This window comes from Podarcis pityusensis (genome assembly GCF_964106645.2).
Source record: "Podarcis pityusensis genome assembly, chromosome: 1".
Lineage (NCBI taxonomy): Eukaryota > Metazoa > Chordata > Lepidosauria > Squamata > Lacertidae > Podarcis > Podarcis pityusensis.
In genome coordinates, this window is record NC_138028.1 from 26,844,392 (window position 1) to 26,869,726 (window position 25,335).

A 25,335-nucleotide genomic window follows, 5' to 3' on the forward strand; every position below is an offset into this window, starting at 1 on the left:
GAGGTCAAAAAGTATGTGTACTGGAACAAAACAGCTGTTAAATGTTAATTTTAATCAACAAGAAAGCATTTTTAAGGTTTTCGCCTTTTTAGCTAAAGACAAAACTGCTTCAGGATCCAAAGCTAAGTCAATAAAACACAAATTATGAATCATAGCAGAACACACTGAAAAAGTAACTTCTTGATCTCAGCTTGAAAGCAATATTTATAATAAAAATATTGCGCTAATATATTCTGGGCTTTTCACATAGGGTAGTTCTAAAACCTGTTCTCATTTGAACCCCAGAAGTACAAAAGCAACATGCAGCAGCTTCTGATCTATGGAAATGTTGAGTTTTAAATATGTACTATTGCATTAACATCCTTCTCCCACCACCTCAGCTGATCCATATTTACAAGCAGATTTTACTTTATTTTCTCTCTCACTATGTAGCAAAGAATGTTCTTAAACACATGCAGGGGAGAAACTGTATTTACACTGACACAGAAATCATTCCAGCAATTTTTTTTAAAAAAGTATAAAAGCTAATAATAGGTTTGATAATGAATGCACATTTCCCTGCTTTAAATAGCAGCAGCTTCTTTATACTTACAATAATACTGACAATAGTGTTGAACCACCTGCTTATTTTAACACAGAGGTCAAAAAGTATGTGTACTGGAACACAACAGCTGTTAAATGTTAATTTTAATCAACAAGAAATCATTTTTAAGGTTTTCGCCTTTTTAGCTAAAGACAAAACTGCTCCAGGGTCCAAAGCTAAGTCAATAAAACAAATTATGAATCATAGCAGAACACACTGAAAAAGTAACTTCTTGATCTCAGCTTGAAAGCAATATTTATAATAAAAAAACCTGTGCTAATGTTGTTATCAATGCCACCCTTTGCTCTAGCTGATTAGACATAATTGCATTACTTTCCATTTTATAGCAAACTACAGAGGTAACACATTGGATTAAAATTATAAATGATCCATTTTACAAAAAATAATGTGCCACTTTATAATGTGCATGGTAAGTTGATATTAAAGAATTATTTAATGGTTTGTTTATTGTGGGTTTCTAGACAGGAGACGGCCATCAAACTTTAATTTTGTGTGAGCTACCAGAATAAATTAGCTAATATCCTGCAAATTGCATCATCTTTCATAAAACCCTTTGCCTGATGTTGTTCAGGGAATCGGTTGGTTAGAAGACTCACTGTCTAGCTATAGTTTCTGCTTAGGCAAAACCCTCTCCTGTCAAAGCACATGAATGCTGGTATCCAGGCAGAATCTCTCCACATTTTCCAAATGTTCTCTTTTTGGGCAGCCTAAGACCAAGCTTTTCCTAGTCTGCAGGACTTTAAGCTGCAAGGAGAGGGGCAATTTCTTGAATGCTCCCTTTGAAACGAGCTCCTTGTGTGTCAGGCTTCTGTATGCCAAAGAGAAAGGCTCAGCTTGGCTGTCACTCTGACATGTTATTACTTTACCAGAGAATTCTGGGAAGTGTAGTTTATTAAGGATGCTGACCCCACAGACCTACAATTCCCAGCACTTTTAACAAATACACTTCCCAGGATACTTTGAGGGAAGTCATGACCCTTAAAGTGGTATAAGGGTGATTTAAATGTGTTGCATGGATATGGCCTTAGACGTGGAGGTAGTAATGGGGTTTGAAGGAGTGATATTTCTGAGTATCAGCTGCTAGAAGCCACAGAAGGGGAGATTGCTCTTGTACGTGGTCCTCTTGAGCTGTTCTGGCAGGCATCCAGGTGGCATCTGTGAGAACAAGATGCTAGACTTAGATGGGCCATTGCCGTGAAACAGCAGGCTCTTCTGCTTTTCTTACGTTCTTAAGTTACTTTGGCAATTAAGTGGTGTACAAGTGAAAATAAGATGCAGAGATGACCACTGACAATAAAAGTTGCAGAGTGTGCTGGCTGCAGTCTCCTGCAATCTTGTGGGCTTTCTTATTCTCTTTGCTGCAGCACAGATAATTCCCACCACTACAACCAGCATTTTAAGATGGGCTGTGAAGTGTAGGTGGGTTCAGGCAAGACCCAAGACTGAGATTCAGCTCAAAAAGGATTTATTGGAACATCAGGAACAAGAATGACAAACAGGGACACTTGGCCCAGTATATATATACCTTATATATATACCTTGGAATCAGCCTGATCCCCTCCCCCTCTTTCCTTTTTCTTCTGTGATGGAACCCCTACTTGGGGACTTCCCTGGCTTTTTTCTGGCCCACATAGGACCAGTCTGGATAGTTGGCCTTGGTGAAGATTTGACATTTTCTCCCCTCAAACAGTTTTTGATCTGGGCTTCCACTGAAATGAGGCTGCATTTTAAGTTGTATTTTAATCCTGTATTTAAGTTATATTTTAATCAATTATTTTTATACCTGATATTAGCCGCCCTGAGCCCAGTCTTAGCTGGGGATGGTGGGGTATAAATAAAGTTTATTATTATTATTATTATTATTATTATTATTATTACACTGGTCAACAACAAATTTGTTGTCTGCATTTTTTCAGTTGATTTAGGACGAATCTGGTGCACTGAATCCAAAAATCACATTGGTTTTGCTCAATCAGGTCAAGTTTTTGAGCTATGGCCACGTGTCGTTTTTTTACGTTTTTGTTCACATGTACGCTTGTGTGGAGCATTTTAGAAGAAGTTGGTGAGGGTAAAATGCCATGTTGAATAATTGTTTTGATTGGAAATGATTATTTTAATGACAAGAAGTATTCAGGTCCAATAGTTCTGGGTTATTGTGTCGAAAAGGGATCAGTTTGAAGTGATAAAACCTCGAAATCTTCCATAAATTGGTGCAGCTGGGATCAACAGAAAGAACTGGAGCAGCCTCAAGTATTCTGATCTTCAATCAACACGTCGTCCTGTAGCTCATTGTGATGAAATTCCAGTGCCTATCTTCGGAGAACTTCCTGACATTATTGATGAAGATGCCTCCAGTGTTGAAGGACATGAAGAAGAAGTGGTTCTTGAAGATGATGCTCCACATCCATTATCCCAAAAGGAATTGAATGATCTAGTTCGCGACCTCAGCTTGTCAAAGGACTCTGCCGAACTGTTGGCATCCAGATTGAAGGAAAAAAACCTCCTCTCTGGCAGTGCTCGCATCAGCTTCTTCCGCAACAGGCATCAAGAGTACCTCCGTTTTTTCTCGGAAGAGAAGGACTTGGTGTACTGTACAGATATTGCGCAGCTTCTGCTCAAGCTTGGAGTGCCACAGTACGAACCCAAAGATTGGAGACTGTTCATTGACAGCAGCAAGCGATCACTGAAATGTGTTCTGCTACACAACGGCAACCAGTTTGCCTCTATACCCCTGGCTCACTCAAGTACACTGAAGGAGACCCAATAGCAGATATGGAACAGGTCCAACAGGGCCATTTCAGTGGAAGCTGGTGAATTCCTTCTCATCCAACATGCCCCCCAAGTCAAAGAAGAATGGACTTAAAGGGAGCATAGATTGCTTGCTACTCCCTGAGCTACCTGTCACAGCTGCCAAGTTTTAATCAGAGCTTTTCCTCCTCCCTCGCTAGCTCTACGCTGCACACATAGCATTGACTTTCTGGTTTTTCTTTGACAGAATCAATTTGTCTTTAACGCTTGCACGACAGAAATTAAACAGGTGCAACTTTCTGCACTGTGTTTCCCGGACAGGAAATTCTGCATGAAATACATTTCTGTGCATCATGAAGTCACTAATGGCACAGAGCCTATGTCTCGAGTTGGGGGAAGTGAAGTAGCAACTATTCTATCTCTCGGGGAATTTACACTGCTTCACGGCTTGCTCTGCAGGAGGCATCCGACTCTTGTCAGACCTTGCAGAGCAGTTCACAGGAAGTCAGATGCAGAATCTGAAAGATGCTCTGTATTGTTAAGGTGATCACCAAACAAAGCATTCATGGGTCTGTACCTAGATCAGGATGCTTCCTCGTGCTCTAGTCAGGTGGGGCTTCACCCACCCGATATATGATATGACTCACATCTTCTTGTATGACTCATAGCTGTGAGTTTTATTCCAGTCCTCATTGATCCCTGGGTTTATTCCAGAGAACTTTAATAAGTGACCCCATACACAAAGCCCTGAGCAATAAATAAAAAAAATGTTCTGAATATTCCAAGCTCTGCTTTCTTATGATTAGTGTTATTAAAAAACATGATTTTGGAACTGACAAGCCAGTTTTGCCAGCCACCTTCGTTGCTAGAGATATTAATAGTGTTAAGAAAGTGATGTTCTCCAGGAAGAGATCATGAGAGAAACAATGATCTTCCCTATTGAAGGAATGACTTTTGTACGCCCATGGGTGAGTCACAATGACGGACATACATTATAAAATTAATATTGTGTATTTTAATTGCAATTTAAATGTAGAAAGAATCTAGTTGCCGTGGTTGTGTCTTTTACTAGATCTAAGAGGTGGATATGAACTTTTCCTGTGGAATCATCTGATGGTTCCTCCTTCACGTCATGCTCCCAGACAGTCAGTGACACATGATTAGCATGATGACATTATGTAACTATGATGTACATGGGAGACACTATGGGGAGATGCACTGTCACTCCCTTGAACTTTATTTTGTTTTGTTGCTGAAGCCACTTCATTGTTAGGTTTATGAATACACTCCTCCCTCTACATGGGAAGGGCTGCATCTCAGGGGCAGAACATCTGCTTGGCATTCAGAAGGTCCCAGCTTCAATCCTCGGCATCTCCAGGTACGGCTGGGAGAAAACCCTGTCTGAAACCCAGGAGACCTGCTGCCAGTCAGTTTAGACAATACTCAGCTGGAGAGACCAATAAGTCTGACTCAGTATAGAACAGCTTCCTACTCCACAGGTCACTATCATCTGGGCTTAACCCCATGATTTCCATAAACCTTGCCTTCCAAGTGAATAAGGGACGCAGGTGGCGCTGTGGTCTAAACCACTGAGGCCCTCAGGCTTGCCAATCAGAAGGTCAGCGGTTCAAATCCCCGCGACGGGGTGAGCTCCCATTGCTCGGTCCCTGCTCCTGCCAACCTAGCAATTCAAAAGCACGTCAAAATGCAAGTAGATAAATGACTGGACCTAACGGTCAGGGGTCCCATTACCTTTAAGTTGACTACACAGCTAATATAATACCTAGTTGAGCAGTGCAAGCCAACATCTCCTTTCAGATTTTAAGGTGAGAGAAAGCTCATCTTAAATAGCCTAAAATTTGAATTTTGGGGTTGGATGGATGAAGGGATGAAATTCATTTTAAAAAGCATACACCCAAATGAAATATGTATTCAAATACACAATTGGACGTGAAGTTTTCTGTGAATGTTAAAAATAAAATAAAATAAAAATGCATTTTACAAATGCAGAAACAGGACAGAATGGATTTGCTTATTTATTTGTTTAGAATATTTTCAGTCCACCCTTCATTGTAGTACAATGTCATTGGAATATATTCTATTGTCTTTGGAAGCTATACAATCTTAAGAGCAGGTTGAAACCTCAGAAGGTATTTCTAAGATAAAGAAAACATTGTTGAACATGCATAATGCTGGTGATTCTAAAGTCATCATGCAAAGCCATGAAATTATATATTTGGAATAGGGCAATTATGAGAAGCAGTCCTTGATACTGAAAATCTGTGTTAACATCAACATATTAATTTTGAGTACACACAAGGTACTTGAAAAAAGCGACAGCTTGTAATTTCTTTAATAAATACAGAGCCACGTTCAATTCCACTCATTACAATTGTTTGCTATGGCTAATCCATGCAAAGCAATGGGTCAAGTTTACACTCATGGATCTCTTATGAATGAATGAGAACTAAGTCGGGAAATAAAGCTTGAAGCAAGTTCTGCACCAGGCAGGAAACGCTGGAATTGCAAGATGGTTCCGTGGGAAAGAAATTCACATTATACTTCAAGCAAGAGACCAGCCAGTCTCTACCTTGTGAATTAACCAACTTTGTGTAGAAAGATTCCAGGCAGGGACAAACCAAGCCTGAATGCAGCGAGAAGCCATATAATATTATTAGCTTTCTTATTTTGACAATGGCTTAGTTCAACCATGTGAAGCAATGATGTCTGACCATGCTGACAGGTGCTGTGATTCATGTAAAAACTGTGGGTTAAACAAAAAAAAATTGGGCCAGCACATTGATGCACTAGAATGGCTGCTCAGTAGATTTCAGCACTTCATTTCCCTCCTCTCAGCTTCACCGCTATATTACTCAAAGCTGGTTCCCCACCACCACCTTGGACAAAGGGACTGTTGTCTAGATGTCAAGCATTTTATGAGAAGCATGAATGCCAGTGACTAAGATCCAGCGCTGCCTCCAAATTCATGGATGCCCAAAGAAAGTGCCATCCATGGGTCACCAACCACCACTGGTATGGGCCCCTCACCTACTGGGCTTACTGGCAGCAGCACCGCAGTATTCAGCAACAGTGCTCCTGAGGGTAGCATCTATTTGCCAGTCAGCATTTTGACATTCCCACAATGCCTCAGCATAATGGCATTGTGGGGGGAGTCAAAATGGCACCTTTCTAACCACTCACCAGTGCCTCTCAGGAAACCAGGTTAAGAGACACAAATGCCAGCTCCATTTTGAATGTCAGGTCCATCTAGCTCAGCATTGTCTACACTGACTTCCTCAGACCTACCTGAAAATGCCAGGGGCCAGCCCTGGACCTTTGCCTGCAATGCACAACATCTACTTCTGTGTTTTGTTGTTGTTTAGTCATTTAGTCATGTCCGACTCTTCATGACCCACATGGGCCAGAGCACGCCAGGCACTCCTGTCTTCCACTGCCTCCCACAGCTTGGTCAAACTCATGTTCGTAGCTTCGAGAACACTGTCCAACCATCTCGTCCTCTGTCGTCCCCTTCTCTTTCCCAACATCAAGGTCATTTCCAGGGAGTCTTCTCTTCTCATGAGATAGCCAAAGTATTGAAGCCTCAGCTTCAGGATCTGTCCTTCCAGTGAGCACTTAGGGCTGATTTCATTCAGAATTGATAGGTTTGATCTTCTTGCAGTCCATGGGACTCTCAAGAGTCTCCTCCAGCACCATAATTCAAAAGCATCAATTCTTCGGCGATCAGCCTTCTTTATGGTCCAGTTCTCACTTCCATACATCGCTACTGGGAAAACCATAGCTTTAACTATATGGACCTTTGTTGGCAAGGGGATGTCTCTGCTTTTTAAGATGCTGTCTAGGTTTGTCATTGCTTTTCTCCCAAGAAGCAGGCATCTTTTAATTTCATGACTGCTGTTACTATCTGCAGTGATCATGGAACCCAAGAAAGTAAAATCTCTCACTGCCTCCATTTCTTCTCCTTCTATTTGCCAGGAGGTGATGGGCCCAGTGGCCATGATCTTCGTTTTTTTGATGTTGAGCTTCAGACCATATTTTGCGCTCTCCTCTTTCACCCTCATTAAAGGGTTCTTTAATTCCTCCTCACTTTCTGCCATCAAGGTTGTGTCATCTGCATATCTGAGGTTGTTGATATTTCTTCTGGCAATCTTAATTCCGGCTTGGGATTCATCCAGCCCAGCCTTTCGCATGATGAATTCTGCATATAAGTTAAATAAGCAGGGAGACAATATACAGCCTTGTCGTACTTCTTTCCCAATTTTGAACCAATCAGTTGTTCCATGTCCAGTTCTAACTACTGTATATACATAGGTGTGGAATGGGAGGAAACCAAATGAACAAGGTGAGAAAACCAAAGTGGTTGCAAAGGCATCCTGATAACAGAAGGTGTGCTTTCATTTTCTATATCATTTGGAAACTAGGGATGCTAAACATCTGCTTGCCTCTCAGGCTTTGTTTCTGTCGGAGACTTTTATTAATTAGTAAATGTTTGCAATGTTCTTGGGAGGTGTTAACTATTATTCAAAGTAATTTACAGGTGCAATCTGGTGTTTGCTAAAAAGAACTTGCTTGCTGCACAGGCAGGGCTTTGTTTACTAATAGCTATCTTCCTGATTCTTTTACAGCTGATAAATGAGGCAAGGGGAAGGAATAGTCTAAAGATTTTTGGCAGGTTGTTGTTTTCCTTAAAATGAAACCCACTCATTAGCCCATCACAAGCTGAGAAATAACTCAGATTAATTAGGACCAAAGCTGATCTTGTTAGAAAATGTGTTTTGAGCATGTGCAACTGGGATTGCTTGACTTAGAGAGAAGTGTTCATGTGGTTGTTTCAGTTACTGCATGGTTCAACTTGGCTCAGTTCTGGCTTAGTTCAAGGGAGCCTCCAGCATGAAACTAATTGACTGCCATTTGTCAAGAAAGTTACATGAGGCACTTCAGTCTACACAGGGACAATGGTTTCTTTCCCTACTACAGATGTTAATGACAGCAATCAACTTGTGAATGGTAACATTTTTGAATTAAGGTGGTGCCTTGACTCATTTTTCCTTCCTACCTGAAGATTTTTAGCAAAATGCTTGGCAAAAGAAGATACACTCAGTCTCCTTTTCAGCTGCATCCAATGGGACATGTCTCACAGCTTACACAAGACATAAAAAATGAACTTTAGATGCTTGGGATTTGCTTTGGATTCTCAATCTGTGGCTAGATTGGGCTCATGTGAGCCCAATAGAGCAGCTAACCCCCCCCACCCCCAAGAAGGGATAGGCAAGAGTTGGAGAAACAGGGTGACACCAATGCCGTAAGAGGACTTGTTGCTCAAATTTGCCTATGATGGAGAATCTCTAAACTTACCAAAAGCATGGCAGAAATCACAGCAGCAGCTAATGAAGCTGTGGACCTCATCTTAAAAGAAAAAACCTCTGTAAAAATGCTAAAGTATTCCCAAGCCGAATTTAAACTGCATCTTGAAGACATACAGAACCATCATCATGATCTGAACATATGTGCATGAAGGATCCCTGAGCACTGAAAGATATTGAATACAGTGGTATCTCGGATTACAAACACCTCGGGTTACAAACACTTCAGGTTACAAACTCCACTAACGCGGAAGTAGTACCTTGGGTTGAGACCTTTACCTCAGGATGAGAATGGAAATCGGGGCCACTGCCAAGAAGGCCCTCTGCCTGGTTTCCTGTAAGTTCCCTTCTCTCAGTGAGGGAACCACTAGCAGACCCTTGGAGGAGGACCTCAGTCATGCTAAACATATGACTTTCCATGCTCCTAAAGGGGCAGAAGGGGTGAGTTTGATGTCATTCTCTGGAATTGTTTTCTACTTGTTTGTAACCAGCGTGTTTACAACATGGCACCCTTGTTTAAGGTGGCCATCAGTAGGTGTTAGAGATATTAGTTCTTTGGTGGAAGTTTAGTTTGGACAAGGGAGAGGGAGGGAGGGAGGGAGGGAGAATGTTGGGGTGTTCAGAGCACATATTCTTAGCAATTATTTCACAAAAGGGAGAGTGCTATATATATAAGAAAATTCTGTACTACAAGAGATTTCAATCTGGAGGTAAAATTCTAATTGTAATTCCAATTGAGCATTGGCATTAAAGCCCAATAATTTCAAAATATACATGGGTGGTATACAAATTTAATAAATTTGGTATAGAAATTTAATAAATAACAACAATAAAAAATCTAATAATAAAAAGAAGCATGGAGTCCCTGGTGTCATTTATGGGTGAAACCTTCATATTGTGTCAAGTGGTTTTCTTTTGTGTGACTGGAAGTGACATTCTGTATCCTTCCCAGTACACTGCATGGAGGAGTTGTTTGGTTGCAACTTGCCATTGTTTCCGTGCCTAATGTATTAATAGTTTGTTTTAAAAGAGGATGTGTGTGACTAATCCATTAAGGGCAGCAGTGCACTGTGGAATTAGAGTATATTAGCACAAGGGAAGGACAAGGGCAATTAAATGAGTGTGTCACAGAGTATGGTCCACGTGTGCCAGCAGTATAGTAGAAGCTTGTTAAAAATAGAGAGAGTCTCATAGCATAATTCAGAGACAGAATGAAGAAATGCATACTTCATGGAGTTTATTATCAGATGTCCCCTACTGCTGTGTTTTTAAACACTGGTAAATAATTTAAGGTAAAAAGGTAAAGAATTCTTGGATGGTTAAGTGCAGTCAAGGGTAACTATGGGGTTGCGGCACTCATCTCGCTTTCAGGCCGAGGGAGCCGGCGTTTGTCCACAGACAGCTTTCCAGGTCATGTGGCCAGCATGACTAAGCTGCTTCTGGTGAACCAGAGCAGCGCACGGAAACACTGTTTACCTTCCCGCCAGAGTGGTACCTATTTATCTACTTGCACTGGTATGCTTTTGAACTGCTAGGTTGGCAGGAGCTGGGGCAGAGCGACGGGAGCTCATACCGTCACGGGGATTCAAACTGCTGACCTTCTGACCGGCAAGCCCAAGAGGCTCAGTGGTTTAGAGCACACACCACCCATGTTATTCATCAAAAATATTTTAAAAATAAATAAATCAAGTAGCACCTTAGAGACCAACTAAATTTGTTCTTGGTATAAGCTTTCGTGTGCATGCACACTTCTTCAGATACCAATTTCTCAAAATTGTTACTATTTATAAAAATTGAGTAGGCTTAAGTCTGCTTGATTTCACTGGAAGAAAGTTAAAGGACATGAAATCAATGAGATTTAAAAGTGGCAATGAAATCAATGAGATTTAAAAGTGGCAATGAAATCAATGAGATTTAAAAGTGGCTGGATGCCAACTTTGGGGGGGGGGATGATATCACATGCTTGACAGGTATCCAGCCCCTCCCACATGCTAGATTTGGCCCAAGCAGATTCTCATAGGGATCTGGCCTCTGGCGCCTCAAAGCTTCCCCACCCATGGTGTAGTGTTTCCAAAAGAGTGCATTAGGTAAGCTCACCATTAAAAGCAAATAGAGCTGAATTCCGTCCCCATCTCTATGTACTAGGGACATAATTTCGCTTTATTTTCCTAATCTAGGCATTTTTGCAAGCACCTTCCCATAAAAAAATGCAGTTTTTTACATACAGACTTTGCAAGATAACCTTTCTTAGGTTTAACATTTTCATCCTTAAATATCTGCCACACTCAGGGTAATGACTCTCAATGTTTACACTGCCTTATTGCTGTAAATTTTATATGCTGACAAGCAGACCGTCCTCTTGGGAGTACCCTAAGTACAAAATTAAATTTAATCACCTAAGTTTTTTTATTATCAATTTACATGATTTGCTGTTGCTGTTGCTACATAGCTTGAAATAATTATACACACCCATCTCTTTTGTCTTTGCTGAACTATTTCATCTCCCCAACCTGTCGTTCAGCTTCTGATTACTTTCATATTGTTTTCCGCCTCAGACCAAGATTACTATTATAACACAAATTTAGATGTATCACGCTTTTTTAGCAAAGGAAGCAGCCTAATAAGAGTCCTTCGTTTTCCTATTTCTTAAAGAGCTGTTATTCTTTAGCCATTACTTCATATTAATTCCAACTTTCTGTTGAATAAGAATGTAAGAGGAGCCTTCTGGATCAGGCCCATCTAGGTCAGTATCCTGTTCTCACAGCTGCCAACAGCTATTTGAAGCCTGCAGGCAGGACCTAGGTGCAATGACACTCTCCCCTCCTGTGGCTTCCAAGAACTGGCATTCAGAAGCATTACTTACTGCCTTCAGCTATGGAGGTGACTCAGGTAAGTGTCAAATAGTATATACTTTTGTAGATTGTCCCACTCATGATTATGGTGGTCGTCAGGTGTATGATCTTGCTAGATTTGTCATTGTCAGCAATATCAAAAGCAATACGATGGCCAGAAACAATTGCAGTGGTACCTCGGGTTAAGAACTTAATTCGTTCCGGAGGTCCATTCTGAACCTGAAACTGTTCTTAACCTGAAGCACCACTTTAGCTAATGGGGTCTCCTGCTGCTGCCGTGCCGCCACTGCACGATTTCTATTCTCATCCTGAAGCAAAGTTCTTAACCCGAGGTACTATTTCTGGGTTAGCGGAGTCTGTCACCTGAAGTGTATGTAACCTGAAGTGTATGTAACCCGAGGTACCACTGTACAATGTGAAAATCTTTATGGACTAATTCAAAACATCAAAACTAACAAACTGAAGTCTCTGAAAGTCCTTAAATGAATCACAGTGCCAGATTTTACCCAGCGTAGAGCAAGCTGTGAAGCTTTGTATAATCAGCAAATGTCCGATTCTGATGTCCAACTCTGAACTCTGCTGAACAGTGTTTCCGAATAACAACTACTGTTTTGTTGAATTCTTCATCAGCCAATTAGTTCAACACTCGTGAGTAGAAAGATATGTAATTTCTTCATTAACCAAACTTTTTTCGAATAGATATAATATACATGAGAATGAAAAATACTCTGGAACAGTGCTCATGCGATTCCATGCACTAAATGCCAGGCCAGGGATTTTGGAGGACTCTGGTAGAAACAGGAGTAGAAATTCCTGATATTCACTTATTTGTCCTAAGTCTGGAACAGAAAACAATCCTGCAAATACATCAATATTGGCTGCTGCTGTTGCTTTCAGTCTGCAAAAAAATGCATAATGCATTACATTTGTTGCCCGTTAGCATTGTGTTTCCTTTGCACTGGAATGAATGGGAGTGGGGTAAAGTAATGGCAGTGCAATTTACATAATCAGTTGCAGAAATTATGTAGGTGACATAATTTTGCAACAGTGGACAGTGAGATGAATAATGCCGTTTTCAGAGGAGGGTAAACTACAGCGGAAATGGAACAGTGCTGCTTGCAACAAATGTAGGGCAGAGCGAAAAACTACGCCATTTAATATCCCCAGCCCGATCTCACATTTCATATAGCCATTGGTATCATAACTAAACACAAGGACAGGCTTTCACTCTCAGATAATAGTAAGACACACTTAACTACAGCAAATATTACACATGCCCAAAGAGGTGTTATTTGGTGCAGGCCATATCTTTAGCACAGAAGCTCATTGCAATTTCTATTCCTTCAAATGTATTTGTTATCATGCACCCGTGTGCCTATCTTAAATTAGGCTGCCATGGAGATGAAGAGAGCTATTCATATGCCTTCTCAGTTTATTTTTTTTTTTTTTAAAGCAATTTATTAAATTTTACAATAAAAATAGACATGATAAACAATGTAACATCGATCTTGACATATTTTCACATTTTCTTTGGACTTCCTCACATCTCCCGCTCCCATTTTCATCGTTGAAACATTTTGTCAGCAATTTATCATCTTATTTAAAATCTTATATCCCTTCTATATTTCATAATCATATAATTCTCAAAAGGAGCTAAATTTTCACAGTCTTACTTATTTTCTTAAAAAACTTCTAAATTTAGTGGTGCTCAGTTGTTTTAGTCTAGCATCTTATTTAGCATTCACTCAAATTACAATGCTTTTGTAAATAGTTCTTAAATTTCTTCCAATCCTCCTCAATCCTCTCTTCTCCCAGGTCACGGATTCTGCCAGTCATTTCAGCCAATTCCATGTAGTCTATCAGTTGTATCTGCCATTCTTCCAGTGTGGGTAGATCTTGAGTTTTCCAGTGTTTTGCGAGAAGTATCCTTGCTGCTGTTGTTGCATACATAAAAAATGTCTGGTCCTTCTTTGCCACCCCTTGGCCGACAATACCCAAAAGGAAAGCCTCTGGTTTCTTAGTGAAGGTATATTTAAATACCTTTTTCAGTTCATTATAAATCATTTCCCAGAACGCCTTCACTTTAGGGCAAGTCCACCAGAGGTGGAAGAACGTTCCCTCGCACTCTTTGCATTTCCAACACTTATTATCAGACAGGTGGTAAATTTTAGCAAGTTTGACTGGGGTCATATACCATCTATAAATCATTTTCATTACATTTTCTTTCAGGGCGTTACATGCAGTAAATTTCAATCCATTACTCCACAACCTCTCCCAGTCCTCAAACATGATATTATGCCCAATGTCCTGTGCCCACCTTATCATAGCCGATTTAACCGTTTCATCTTGTGTATTCCATTTCAACAGCAAGTTATACATCCTTGAAAGTACCTTAATCTTTGGTTCTAACAATTCTGTTTCTAGTTTCGATTTCTCCACCTGGAACCCTAATTTCTTATCATTTTTAAAAACTTCTTTGATCTGAGCGTAATGTAACCAATCTCGCACTTTGTCTTTCATTTTCTCTAGACTCTGCAATTTCCATTTGTCTCCATCCTTTTCTAGTATTTCCCAATATTTTGGCCATTTAGCCTCCATATTGGGTCTTTTTCGGGCCTTGGCTTCCAAAGGTGAAAGCCACCTTGGTGTTTTATTTTCCAGCAAGTCTTTATATTTTGACCAGACATTAAACAATGATTTTCTGACAATATGGTTCTTAAAGGCCTTGTTTGCTTTAACCTTGTCATACCATAAATATGCATGCCATCCAAAGGTATTGTTAAACCCTTCCAAATCTAACACATCAGTGTCTTCAAGAAGTAGCCAGTCTTTTAGCCAGCAAAACGCTGCGGCTTCGTAATACAACTTTAAGTCTGGCAGGGCAAAGCCCCCTCTTTGTTTTGCATCGGTTAATATCTTAAACTTAATTCTGGGCTTTTTGCCCTGCCAGACAAACTTGGAAATATCTCTCTGCCACTTCTGAAAGCACTCCGTTTTGTCCAAAACCTGAAGTGTTTGAAATAAGAACAACATCCTTGGCAATACATTCATCTTGATAGCAGCAATTCGGCCTAACAAAGAAAGTTTCAATTTTGACCAACTATCTAAGTCTCTCTTAATTTCTGTCCAACATTTTTCATAATTATCCTTAAATAGACTTAGATTTTTTGCTGTTATGTTTACCCCTAGGTATTTTACTTTTTTCACCACATTAAGTTCCATCTCATTCTGAAACCGTTCTGACTCTGTATTAGTCAAGTTTTTCCCCAAAACCTTAGTTTTCTGTTTATTTAATTTAAATCCAGCCACCCGACCAAAGTCATTAATCAGTTGTAATACTCTTTTCGTACTGGGCTCTGGCTTCTGCAAGGTCAAAACCAGGTCATCTGCAAAAGCTTTTAATTTATATTGTTTCTGACCGACCTGAATTCCTTCCACCAACTGATCCCTTCTAATCATGTTCAATAGCACTTCCAGAACCGAAATAAATAACAAAGGGGAAATAGGGCAACCTTGTCGTGTCCCTTTTTCAATTTTAAACTCTTCCGTAACCACATTATTAACTATCAGTTTAGCTTTCTGTTCTGAATATATCGCCTCAATCCCATTCTCAAAACCCCGTCCCACTCCCATCTCTTTTAAATTTCCCATCATAAATTTCCAGGAGATATTGTCAAAGGCCTTCTCCGCATCTATAAAAATTAAAACTGCTTTTGTATTTATATCTGTTTGCAAAAGTTCCAAAATGTCAATAATGTTCCTTGTATTAGCAAACAGATGTCTTCCTGGGAGAAAGCCAGCCTGGTCCTTATGAATTACTTCATTTAAAACTTTTTTAAATCTATTTGCCAAAATGTCTGCAAATATTTTGTAATCCACATTTAAGAGAGAGATGGGACGGTAGTTCTTAAGTTGTGTCTTTTCAGCTTCCGACTTTGGTATTAATGTGATAAACGCTTCCTTCCACGACTCCGGTGCCCTCCTCCCCTCCATAATTTCATTGCTGACCTCCATCAAAGGTTGTATCAAGTAGTCTTTCAATGTCTTATAGTACTTGGAGGTCAGCCCATCTGGTCCTGGAGATTTGCCAAGTTGCATGTTCTGGATAGCTTGTTCGATCTCCTGTCGTGTTATTTTAGAATTCAGGATTGTCCTATTTTCTTGTGACAATTTAGATAATCCGTTTTTTGCCAAAAATTGTTTAATCTCAACATCATCTTGCGGCCCTTGGGTGTATAATTTTTTGAAGTATCTCTGGAAACACTTTCTAATGTCCACTGGATTCTGGATGTTTTTTCCATCAACCTCTAAGTTTGTAACAGTATTTAATCTTTGTCTTCTCTTCAACTGCCAAGCTAGCAGTTTTCCACATTTATTCGCCGACTCAAACGTTTTTTGTTTCATTAATTTAACCTTCCATTCAATTTCCTGATTTATCAATTTAGAATATTGTGTTTGATAGAGTTTAATTTCTCTCAGAGTTGGCTGTGACTTCGGATTCACTCTTAGTTTCTTCTCTAATTCTTTTATTTTATCCAAGATCTTATCTTTTTTCTCATTTTGTGTTCTTTTCTTCACTGCATTCTGTTGTATCAAGAATCCCCTCATTACAGCTTTGCTTGCGTCCCAGATTATTCTTTTTTCCACCATATTATTCATGTTTATCTCAAAATAGTCCTTCAAAACTTTTTGGGCCTTCTTGGTAATTTCCTGATCTCTAAACAAATTGTCATTCATCTTCCATCTAAAGGATCCAGTTGGTAATAGTGTCATATCCATCTTTACTGCATTGTGGTCGGAGCAGGTCTTTGGGCAGATTTCCACTTTTCTGACCTTAGGTGCCAGGCCTCTAGAAATCCATATTTGGTCGATTCTTGTCCAGGTCAGTTGGGCTTCAGAAAAGAATGTTCCCTCTCTTCCTAGTGGGTTCTTTGTCCTCCAAATGTCAATCAAGTCCATATTGTCAATCATTTCAAAAAAGGTTTTAGGTAGTCTGCCGTCTTTTGTAACATTTTGACTTTGTGACTTGTCCATGTTAGTTGATACGACCCCATTCATATCTCCCATCATTATGATGTTGTTGTAGTCTAGATAGTCCAGCATTGTCTCCTGCAACTTCCTGTAAAATTCCGATTTCCCTTCATTAGGTGCATAAATTCCTAATATCAGCAGTTTCTCTCCTTGATATTGTATCTCAATAGCCAAAATTCTTCCATGATCATCTTTAAATAGGAATTTAGGTGACAGGCTCTCTTTTGCATATATCACTACGCCTCTCTTCTTAACTTTGTCTGAAGATACAAATTCCTGGCCCAATCTTTTATTTATTAACACTTTTCTGTGGAGCCTCGTCACATGTGTTTCTTGTAAACAAATAATGTCCAATTGTTCTTTTTTTAATATATGAAATATTTTCTTCCTTTTTTCCGGAATGTTACAACCATTAATATTCCAGCTCAACAGTTGCAGAGACATCCTGAACTATCTGGTTATTTTTCAAGGTGTGGTATCTTCTCAGGGTCTTCAGGTTCCACAGATGCTGATGTTGGTATTGGCGTTGCCTCAGGCCCAGGAGGTAATTCAATTCTTTTTTGAAGGTCCTCTCCGTGTGTAGACAGGAATTTGTCTCTCTCTTCCAGTGTTCTCACTTTGACCTTTCTCCCTCTAAAGGTAAAAGAAAATCCTTGAGGAAATTCCCACCTGAATGGAATTGCGTTGCTCCTTAGTAGTTTAACAAGTTCAGAATAGGCGGTTCTAAGGTCAAGCAGTAGTCTTGGGATATCTTTATAAATTTCAATTCTTCTATCCAACACCTCCAGTGATTTTACAAAGTGTAGTCCCAAAATCTTATCCCTTTCCTCCTTTGATCTCAATGTTATCAAACAGTCTCTGGGCCTCTCCTTCTTTATGAATCTTCCAAGTCTGAAAGCTGACACAATTTTAAAGTCCTTTTCTTCCAAGTTCCAGAACTTGGAGAATTCTTTGGTCAAAAACTCAGTTAGATTTCCTTCTTCTGCCTCTTGTAGTGATCTAATCCTTAAGTTGTTCTCACGGTTTCGCAGTTCTATCATCGAGAGATAAATCTGGTGTTCCCCAACTTGTTTAGTGAGTGGTCTTACCTCTTGCTCTAAATTTTCAAATCTTTGTCTGGTATCCTCAGTCAATTTCCGATTTTCTGCTGAGGCCTCCGTTAGCTGTCCAATTGCTTGTGCATTCTGTGCCACTTGTGTGGTTAATTTATTTAGACATTCTGTGTTTTTATCAATCTTTGCTGATTGCGCATCTGCTTTCTTGTCCAAAGCTTCCAATTTTTCAAAGATTTTGTCTAGTACAGAAGCAGATGCTCCTGAGGCCATATCTTCCAGTTGTAACTGCTCTGCTTCGCCCTCACCCTCCACTTCTGAGGGCAAAGTAGGCACAGATGATCTGCGTGTCTGTGAAGCTGAGGTTAGAGTTGTTAGAGTTGTTTGTTTAGCTCTCCCTCTTTTTCTTGTGCCACTCATTCCAACGTTATCTGTCAGTCAAGGTCACACTGAGTTGTTCCCATGGGAATGGAAAGGTCCAGAGCAAGCAAACAGCAAAGGAATCGAAAGTAAAAAGTGTATGTAAAATCACTGTTATAATCCAATCCTCTAGAGGGAGCTTAATCTGTCTTTCAGAGTCTAATTTAATGTCCAAGAACCTTCAAATACAAATGTTTAGCAGAGTTTATAAATGGTCACCTTGTTGCAGGCAGTGCTTATTTATCTCCAAAAAGAATGTTTCAAATTTAAAAGGTCTCAATACCCTCAGATTGTTTCAAGTTCCAATATACAGTATCCAAATCTGCAGTACTGACAGCTCCCTTAGTACTCAGGCAGCTCCTGACTCTGGGTTTCACCTTTTAATTTGTAATCCAATAAGAGGAGGAAAGTCAAGTGCAAATAGAAATCCCAAATCTTTAACTTAAAGTCTTTACTTTAAAATGCAAGTTCAAATAGATGCTTAGATCTGTAAAACTTAGAGTCTCTTTCTTTCAGCCTCCACTCCTCCAGCTGATTGCTTTTTTCCAAGTTCAATGGCTGCGGAAGACGGACTTCCTGCTTCCACGTCTCTCCGCTCACAGCCAAGTTCAAGCCAATTCAAGTTTCCCTTTTAAAATCTCAAATTTCAAGTGATTCAGTCTTTTACTCACAAATTAGTTGCTTTTTCGTCCGGATCCGTAATTTAGCAGGAAAAGGGATCAGCGCTCACCGACAGTAGCAGCGCGGCTTCGCTCCTCAGGCTGTGAAACAGCTCACAGCGCCGCAACCCCCCTCCGTGCTCCGGAGCCCCTTACGGGGTTCCTTCTGCACTTGGAGGGTCGCTCTAGGCGCCCACCGAGCCTCAAGACCCCAGGCTCTTGCCGCCTGGGGTTTTCCGAAGTGGGTCTCCGCTTCGCCGTAGCGGACGACCCGTTGCCTGCGGAGCCTCCTCTCCCGTTCAGAAGAGGACCGCCATTGCCGTTCGCCGCCTTCTCAGTTTAATTTCCCCTTTCTCCTAATTTTTGCAATACTTTCTTTGGTAGTCCTCAAAGACTGAAATCCAATACAAACAAAAATGCTTTTAGAGAGATTATTCAACCTATAATGTCAAATTCAATAAACTCAGGCAACACATTATTTATAAGAGGAGAGAAGGAAATGATGCCCCAAATTTCAAGTATTTTCAGAGATGCTCCGAGTTGAAAATTAAGGATGCATTATTGAAGCACTGAGAAACCAAATTGTTATTCAGAAAATGGAACTAACATAATGATTTTTCCATCTGGCATATTTATTCTGAATCCAATGGTCATTAATAAATCTAAACCCAGGGGAACTGAAGGCACATTTGGGGGTAAACGCCTACTGTTATTTGTTGAGAGAAGCTAAAATTGAGATCTTCAGAAAAATATAGTTAATTACAAATCATGCTGCCTTCTTCAATGCCCAATTGAGCTGTATAAATTAGTGTATGTGAAGCAAAAATACAAATATTAGCTAAGGTAGGCTACACATACCATGTACTCTGGCCTGTTTACATCTGCTGCAGAGTTTGTGGTTTGTTTTTTTACAGAAATGATATTGCATTGCTATATATTGGCACCTGAGGATGGGAAGTATTCAGTCCTGTAATTGTTTTGGTGGAAAGCTGAATGGAGTCATTTCACTCTTCCAGAAATGCATTCTACCACTCTGAGCATACACAGAGGCCTCAGATAAAGGAGCGAAGGATATTGTGAGAATAGGATGCTAGATTAAAATAGTAATTGGACCAGCTGGATCTTCTTATGTTCTTAAGACTCCCAAGAACTCTGCATTATCTTGTGTCAGGGACTGGCTGGATGAGGAAGAGTGGTGGAAGCCACGCACCCAAGAGCCCCCCAAGGGAAGACACAGAAGAAGATGACTTAGATCCAGGAGCCTGGTGGTGGGACACTGGCCACACCTCAGAAGTGGGGATGAGCTGGGAGATACTAGAAGCAGAGAGCTTGAGGGATAGTGAAGAGGCAGAAACAGGCAAGTAACCCAGCACAGGCCAGGGTTATGAGGTTTGCTGTTTGGATGCAGGCACCGACAGCGACGACAGATGGGAGCCAGACTCTGCAATTCTCCCATGGATCTCCTGCTCCACTAATTCCTAAAATGTGACAAATGTTACATATTGCCAAGCAACTAGCTAGGTAGGTACAGAGGGAGGCTCCTGGGGTTTGCCGTAGCAGAGGATCACAGAGGGAGAGGCCCTGACTCAGAGGGTTAGAGAGCAAATGAGGGGTTGTACAACAGTTCGAACAACTGCTTCATAAAAGGGCTTGCCTTTACGAACGTCCTTGCATTTTTTTTCTTTCCTTAATAAAGAAACTAAGTGCATGTTAGCCTCATTTCTCTCTCTCTGACCTATGGATGACCAGCTCTGCCTGTAGGCTCTGCTACATCTTGATTCTCCACCATGAGGAGACTTCCATGCACATTGCACATTTAAAAATTGAAAATATGTGTATATTTGGGAAAATTGCATACAAAAATGTGTGTGTTCCCAGTGCACATTTTAATGCTGACAATTACTTTAAAAAAATACAAACTGATATGGAAATGGAAACTGAACTTATAATTGGAAAGAATGAAAAACCAAAAATGACAGATTGGCCCATTCATTATACCCCATGATCATTTTGATGCTCCATTTCTGAACCTTTTCCAACTGTGCCCCCAACATTAAAACTCTCTCTCTGGGTTAAAAATAATCTCTCTCTCTCTCTCTCTCTCTCTCTCTCTCTCTCTCTCTCTGCATGTGTAACAAATATGTGCTACAATTCTCCTAAGATATTGAAATTATTTCATCACTAAACACTTCCAGCAACATATAGCAAGGCTTATTCATGGTAAGATATAAAATATATTTTCTATTCAGTGGGAAGGGGGAAAAGGACTTTGTTTAAAGAGAGCCAAGAGAAAGACTTAATAATCCCCCCCAAGAGATAAATCATCTTGGTCATGTAATTAACTCAAAATTACAATGGCAATAAAGGTACAGTTAAATTCTTATTGACACATTAAAATTGTGTGGAAATGTTAATACATTTAATTGGCATTTAACTAGGTAGCTGCAGCTAGTTAATTAGATATCAATTTACATACTTAATAAATGCCAGAACATTTAACGATTATGCCCACACCCATCAGAAAAGGCATATATATTATTGGATCTCTCTGCTACTGTTGCATTACCTGCAGCCTCTGTGGAACTTACAGCCATATTGTGCAGCCTGAACAGAAATCTAAAAGAGAAGCTGTGGCTTTTAAGGTGCTGGTGTTTTCTTATCCTAAAGACTGGTACAACAAGGAAATGGGATACACATTGTCCCTTAAGTGTTTGTAGGAATCAAGAAACTGTTTGTTCACAGGGTGGACCACCACGTAGCCAGTTGGACGTGTACAACTGCTTTGGAGACTATACTTTCTGGGAGCCAATGACCTATTTTGTCCGAGAATGAAGATGTTGTGCTTCATGCAGAAGAATTGTCTGCACTGCTCACCTATTGGTGGTGCTTCTCTATTCAACAACTCAAAGTGAAATTTTGATGGAATGTTAACAGTTCGAACGATACAAAACTTGGCTCTGATCATTCTGACATCCATTAGGAAATTTACCATACATGCTTCTCCTAAAATAAGGTGGTTCTCATTATTTCTGAAGTTGTGCAGAAGAAGGCTAAAATATTTCCTGTGACTCATCAAATCATGCAATACCCCATTTTCTGCCAATATCCCTTACATTTAACCAGTACTTGAAGAGGACAGCCTGAGCCACTGCCAGCCCGAGCAGAGGCAGGACCCTAGCTCCTACCTGATCACTCCATTGTGGCGCTTCTGGTTCTGCGGCACAGCGCCCTCTGGAGATTGCGTGTGCCCCTCCAACCCCCTCCCTCGCATAAAACAATTTTTTTTCAAAAACCCGAACTGGACATTTCCTTAAAAATCCTCCCCAATGGGCATGTTGACCCCGCAAAAGAGGACATGTCCAGGTTTTCCTTGACATATGGCAACCCTACCTTCACCCGAAATGATGCAAATCTCCAAATACAATAGGCACATCAATATGTGAAATACACATGCAACAAATATTCTTGCATATGAATGGAGTTTCAAATTCTACCCGAATGGTCTTAATCAAGGGTGGGTGTAGGGGTACGGCAGTTGAAGCAGTGCTTGAATTCAGTCAGACTGCTAGTGGTAGACTCCTTCTGAAAACATTTATATATGTACAGTGCCCACATCATTTTATATTATTTCAATCATCCGTAAAGTAAAAAATGTTGATTTTACTCCCATAATGCAGTGTTGCAGCCTCCTTAGTGAAGTACGTTCTATACTGACCCACCCAAGCTGACCACTAGATCTTTCCAGGCTGGGAGGATTATAAACAGCTTACTTCTCTCGCTGAACCTTCTTTGAGCAACATTTTTTTCATGAGCTTTGGAATGTTCCTTTATTGTTGGTTGTTCTTCAGTCTTGACGCCTGGCTTGTTCTTCTTGGTTTATCCTCTGGTTTTGACTTGCTCTTCAGTCCTGGCTCTTGGGCTTATTCTTGCTTCTTGACTTGTCCTCCAATCCTTCTTGCTCTTTTGTTCTGACTTCTGGCTTGACTCATTACACTTATCAGTTCAGAGCATTGACCTGTTTCGTTGCTTGGCTCCTTACTTCAGAGTGCTGCCGGTGGCCTAACCCAGACAACAGACTAGAAATAAGTACAGCACAGAGCACTAGAGCACATACTTTTCAGATTGACTTGTGACAGCACACACTTCCCCTGACCTCACAAATTCATGACTAAGATGAGATATTTGAACTGAGGGTTGTCCAGCTCATAAACTTAATCGTTACTCTGCATCAGCTATACAAGGAATATTATTCTCCAAAACTCTGGACCAACTTTGATAACAGACTTAAAAAACAAGACAACACAAAATTAATGAGTTTTCAAAGTTGCATGGAATGGCTTAACCAGTGTCCTTAAAAACCAAGTAGAAGCGTGCAGTAGCAAAATGTTTAGCAATTAAAAATGGAATTTTGACCTCCACCGAGGTCAAATGAGCAACCTCATGAAACTTCCACTCAGCACAACAGTTTAATTATAAGTCTATAACCTATGAAAACAAGTGGGAATACTCTGTTGCTTATGTACAAAGGGCAACAAAAGGGCTGTGTCTCAAAGGATAACAGAAGGGCTAATTTGCATGCTGCGCCTTCATGACAACCACTCTGAATAAGGCAGATGTACAAAGTTTTGTTGGAATCCACCACCAAAACAATCAGACTTATCCTTGTGTGTGTCCATGCTTTGATGCTGTCAGGCTTCAGGGAATCCAGTCCCTCCCACAGTGGCAGCCAAGAAGCAGATAAACAAAAACCAGGTCTTACCAAGTAATTTATTCACTATGCACAGAGAGAGACGAAGGAATGCAGTCTACCTATGATAATGGCATTGCTCCAAGTAAAGTCCCACCCCCTCCATCTCTCCTATTCTATGTCACCCCTGTGTTGGCTAATCTGAGCTTTCTGCCTCTGAGTTTTCTGTTCCACTACTCTCAATGCACACCTGATCCTGGGGGGGGGGGGGGTCAGGCATGCTGTCCAAGGACACTGAGTCTGTCATGGTGTTTCTTCTTCCTGCTGTTCCTCTTTCAATATTTCCCATCTTCTCCCCTCTGCAGCCTCTGAACTATGCCCTTCTACAAACCACTGTTCTAAATCTGTACTATCCTTCTGTTCTCGGGAAGGTTTAGGAGAAGGGGGGGCAGTCCCCACCATTCATCCTCAGTCCAGCCCCTGACAGATGCATTCATTGAGCTCTTACCTGATACAGAGATCCTATATTGGGTCCAGTCTTTGGGAAAGTTCTGTGCATGCATCACTGTTGCATACTTAGACTTCCCTCAATATTGGAATGAATGGGGGAAATCTGCCGAGAGCTCCATTAACACACCAGGAGGCCTACAGAATTATAGACGGAGATCAATGTATGTGAGAACAGAGAAACCATTCTATATGCATTAATTTATTATCTGATTCCAGATTTATTTCCTCCAGCTCCAGAATAATCACACTGCTTAATGCCTTTCGGGGAATTGCCCCCAGTATCTAGCTATTGCTTGGAAAGTACTGAAATGAACTACATTGCTATGTAGTTGAGTTTTAAAGAGACATTTGTAAAGAAATAAGGCCAAATTCCTCTGTTCAGTTAATGTGGCTTAACTGTTGGTTAAGAGTGGAGTTAATGGCAATCAATGTGATGGAAAATGAAATTTGCCCTTGAAATGTAAATGTTACAATCTTGCAAAGTATGTCAGACATTCCTCTATAAAGTCACTGCAACACTTTCTCATGCTAATCAAAATTTTATTTACATTTAAAAATAATCCTTTTAATGAAGCGCCTACCAGTTTCAAATATCACCAGCACTGAATGTTCAAACTGAAAAAGTACAAACTGCATAGCATGCAAATTTTTCACAAGAAGGTAGAGATTAGTTCACCCCCTGACTTTTAAGATATATTAATAAGGCATGGCTTGATGATTGCATTGCTGAAAGTATAATATGGTTAACAAAGAACTTTTTTTAATCTTCTACATAATCCTTGGAATAAGAAATGCTTTTTAAAAATGTTTCTAGCCCTTATGACTTTGAAGAAAAGCCTGCAATCATTAGTATATTTTCATATATCTTTTTAAGGATACATCAGATGTTGATCAAAATAATGGGCTGCATTCAACTAACTGGGCCTGCTAGCAGAAGACCATACAAGGACTTCTGTTAGCTCAACCAGGCTTTCCTCCCTCTTCTCCCCTTTGCATGCCCCCAAATTAGGTCAGGGGCGGAGGAAGGGGGTACACTGGGTGCGGGCCACCCCGGGTGTCACCACTGAGGGGGTGACAAAATGCCGGGTGGCACTCACCGCAGGGCCTGCAGTGTGCCCAAGCCACACGTCTTGCCTGGGAAAGACGCGGTGGCATGGGCGCGTGCAGGCTCCACGCTGCACAAACTGTCAGCCCACTGCCTCCCCCCCAGCTGTAGGGCAGTTGAGTGGGAGGAGGCAGGCAGACTCTAGAGGCCTCACGGTGAGCCCCGCTCCTATGGGCAGCTCGCCCTGCTCCTAGGCGCGCTGCCTCAGGCGCCCGAGTGGCTTCCTCCAACGCTGGATTAGGTTGGGAGATCAGGACAACCCCAATGCCTGGGGGGAAGGGGATGG

The 25,335-nt window shown here is 40.7% G+C and overlaps 2 long non-coding RNA genes across 4 annotated transcripts in view; both read left to right on the forward strand.

Annotated features, from left to right (window-relative positions):
- LOC308459254 overlaps positions 1-25,335 on the forward strand; it is a 106,828-nt gene that overhangs the window by 4,909 nt on the left and 76,584 nt on the right. The window lies entirely within an intron of this gene.
- LOC308459360 lies at positions 11,651-20,460 on the forward strand. The gene is made up of 2 exons (XR_013978026.1): positions 11,651-12,233; positions 19,662-20,460. It is a non-coding gene; the product is annotated as an uncharacterized lncRNA (long non-coding RNA).